The sequence below is a fragment of the Pimephales promelas genome, chromosome 14 (assembly GCF_988280905.1).
Source record: "Pimephales promelas chromosome 14, fPimPro1.hap1.1, whole genome shotgun sequence".
Classification (NCBI taxonomy): Eukaryota; Metazoa; Chordata; class Actinopteri; order Cypriniformes; family Leuciscidae; genus Pimephales; species Pimephales promelas.
The window spans coordinates 9,444,580-9,448,503 of record NC_142782.1 but is presented as its reverse complement, the minus strand read 5'-3'; the positions used below and the strand labels follow the sequence as shown (position 1 = coordinate 9,448,503).

Here is a 3,924-nt window from a genome sequence, read left to right as displayed (position 1 = left end):
GGATGATTTACTCATTACGTACTTTAACTAACTCCTCCTAGGGATTTAGTGGGATCCACTTCAAATTTCTGCTGTGCCTTCTAAAGGCATTGACGATGTAAAGTTGTGCTATCTGTGCGTTTTCGTCGATGGGTGTGTCCGTGGCGTCGATGTTTCGCCATGAAACAGGAAGTTGTAGTAACTTGGCTATAAATGCCCAGATTTGCAGGAAATTTTACACATTTGACAAGAGTCCTGCCCTGAACAAATCTAAATGCCGACATTCACCCACAGTCATAGCGCCACCTGCTGGCAACAGGAAGTGACCTTTAACGAAGCAGCCCCCGCCACTTGTTTGACCGACATGTACGAAATTTCTGTGGTACATCTACCATGACCAGACGTACAAAAAAGCCTCAAGAACCCATACCCTTAACTCGACAGGAAGTCCACCATTTTGAATTTGGCGCCCATTTTGGGACGATTTACACACTCCGTACTTTAACGAACTCCTCCTAGGGATTTAGTCGGATCGACTTCAAATTTCTGCTGTGCCTTCTAAAGGCATTGATGATGTAAAGTTGTGCTCTCTGCGCGTTTTCATCGATGGGCATGTCCGTGGCGTCGATGATTCGCCATGAAACAGGAAGTTGTAGTAACTTGGCTGTAAATGCCCAGATCTGAATGAAATTTGACACATTTGACAAGAGTCCCGCCCTAAACAAATCTACATGATCACATTCACCCTAAGTCATAGCGCCACCTGCTGGCAACAGAAAGTGACCTTTAACGAAGCAGCGAACCAAATTCACAGCCGCACCGGCTGAGCCGCAGAATATGCAACGCGGCCGCCTCACACCCCGACGCGCTACAGGTGCGAGGGCCCGCCCATCGCTGCTTGCAGCTTTAATTTCAATAAGTACTTACTCATCGAGCGCTAAAAGAGTAGGTACTTTATAGCCAAATCTCGTTGAGTATGAATGCGAACCGGACATCTGCCATGTTGACGTTATCATGTGACCTACTACGCGTTATCACAAGCGCAACACCTTCATGCAATAAAAAAAAATATGAACGATACGTTTAATTAATCTACCTATAAATATCTTGATATTGATGAAACTTGCTCATTTTGTTGTGGTATTGTTGAAGAAACAGCTGCCTATTTATTTTGTGAATACATTTAGGGTTGATTTAAGTTGTTATATTTTAAACCCTACTAATGTGACCAACAGTGTTATTCTAACGATATTTTTTTATTATTAAGAAACCCCAAAATCATCATCTCTTGATTATGTTGTTAATTTCTTTATTTTATACCCAAAAAGTTTCTCCTTTAAGTTTTCCTCTTTTTCTTCATGAATTTACCTCGTTTCATCCCTCAGATATAACAACAACTTTTTTTATGTATTATGAAGAACTATAATGAAGATATTTAGCCTTTTTTATTGTTCTTATTTCCTGTGTATAAATATAATTTTATGTCATATTATGATGTACACAAACCAATGATCTTTATATTTTCTGTTTTGTCACTATGATTGTTACATAAACTATAGTATCTTTCCATGATCTTGCATATTAATAAGTTTAAATTATATGAGCGACAGGTGCTCTAACACTTCATAACATCAGTAACTTGACAGCACAACCTAGAACAGCGTTTGTAATGTCTGCACAAAGGAGACGGGCAGCTGCTTGAAGATCTCTTTTGGAGAAAACTGTTGATTTTATACTCAAAAAAATGTAAGTATCACTGCTTAAAAATTAATATTACCTCAGAATGAATTTCATTGTTAGCCCACCCCAAAACTTAAACAAAATAATAATATTAAATGCTGACCAATACTTATATAACTTTTTATATACTAAAAATATAATTTAATAAAACAAGCAAAATGTAATTTGTTTTGTAATATGACAGTAATGCATGAATTCATTTATATTGCTAAATGCAGTGAAACATCTCAATTGTCAGTCAATCGATGAATTAATGCATAAATTAATTACATTTTATATACTGACAACAATAAAAAACATGAATAAATGAGTAAAAGAACAAATAAAAGTAACCATCACAATAAACAAATGCATATACAAGTCAACACATGAAACAGCTTTATTCAAACTACAAGCATGTATTTACAGGCACTGAACCCCAAACCCTACTGCCGACTCAACACAGCGGTTCCCATTCATTGATGACAGCATTCAGCATCATGAGCCTCTCTCCACTGGATAAACACACGCGTGTTCTCCTGTCCCTGTAACATACAGACAAGATTCACATTACGAGCTCAACACTGCATTTACATGTTGAGGTTGATGTGTTAACTCACTTTTAATCCAACTTAAATGTTCCTCAATATATCAACACCAATAAGGGACAAATTAAATATATATCATGTTTAGTTACTTTATAGATGTTTTTATTCACAGCACATAATTTGTCTAATGTAAGCAGTGTTGACAACAGTGAATCCTACATAATAGCACACACATGTATTTTTCATGTTGGGATGTGTTCACCTGCAATACTTATACAATATTTTCCTTCCTGATGTAAATAGACATTTTAAATAAGCGTTTTTAAGATGTATGGTTATGTAAATACACGTTGGAAACGTAACTTTACGGTTACTGGAGCTCCCCTGTTATCAATACATAATAAAACATGTGTTTACAGCAAAATCACAACTATACTATACTGTCTAACTCCTTTAGACGTTCAACAGTTAAAACGTTTACTCTATAGTAGTTTAACACATACGATTTAAACCGTATTTACTCACATTTGAAAACCCCCGCGTCGCTTATCTCCGCGATGTTGATATTGACGTATCCTCTCGCGTGGCCTCCTGGGATAGATGAGTATCATGAGTAGCCGTGGAAAAGCACTCAAAAATCTGGGCGGAAGCAGTAAGCCATCCGGGAACTTCTCGCCTACTCTTTTTATGAAAACGTCTCGGTTACGTATGTAACCCTCGTTCCCTGAGTAGGGAACGGAGACGTTACGTCAGAAGTGACGGAGATTGGGGGATTTCACATAGAAAGCCAATCCTCTTCGAGTATTTAAACATGAGCCAATGGCATGCAATGCCTTGGGGCTGCGGAAATTTGCATAGCGTACTCCGCCCTACTCCGTGAGTATAAAAGGAGGAAGTGAACGCAACCGCAGTATGTCTTCGCTGAGGAGCCAAGACTGAACTCGGCATCTACCCAGCGATACAGCAGAAGTGGCAGGGAGACGTAACGTCTCCGTTCCCTACTCAGGGAACGAGGGTTACATACGTAACCGAGACGTTCCCTTTCGTAGTCACTTCGAGTTACGTCAGAAGTGACGGAGATTGGGGGTCTGTGCCATCACGCCATCTTCAAGCTGTCTTCCAGTGCCCTGCGAAAGTCTGGACACCCGAGCCTTACCTCTTTTTTTTTTTTTGGGGGGGGGGATCCGACTTTGACACAGGATTACCAAGGTACACTGGGAAACATATCCCGGAAGGGACATGCTACCAGCTGCCTACTGAAGGGAGGACTTACGAATACACATATGGCCACATAGGAACGCATATGGAACACTGGAGCACCAACCGCAGGTGGCTACTAATTTCAACTCCAGGGGTGGCAGATGGCTTGCCAAGGGAAGACACATGCTCAGAGAGGCTTACAGTGGATAATACACATGAGACGGTTACCATGGGGAACCGTGCGCATGGAGGCACCTAGCCAGCACCCAGAGCAACAGCAGTGGTGCCCGCATCGTCGGTGCTGGAGGACTCAAGACTTCAATGGAAGAACTGAGGAAATATCGCACTTATCCAGTCCGGGGAGTGGAGTGGCGAGCAAGCGAAGACACCTGAGCGGATCCAGAACTGGCCGAAACGAGTACGTGAGAGGATACCGGCTCAATTCGCAGATTATAGAATCTGGCGAAGGTGTTGGGTG

The 3,924-nt window shown here is 41.0% G+C and overlaps 1 long non-coding RNA gene across 1 annotated transcript; it reads right to left on the bottom strand.

The window, feature by feature from the left end:
* Positions 1–2,074: 2,074 nt before the first annotated feature.
* On the bottom strand, positions 2,075–3,009 carry LOC120485759 (uncharacterized). Its single transcript, XR_005624010.2, has 2 exons — positions 2,772–3,009; positions 2,075–2,243 (listed from the first exon to the last, which is right to left on the bottom strand). It is a non-coding gene; the product is annotated as an uncharacterized LOC120485759 (long non-coding RNA).
* Between the last annotated feature and the right edge of the window lie 915 nt (positions 3,010–3,924).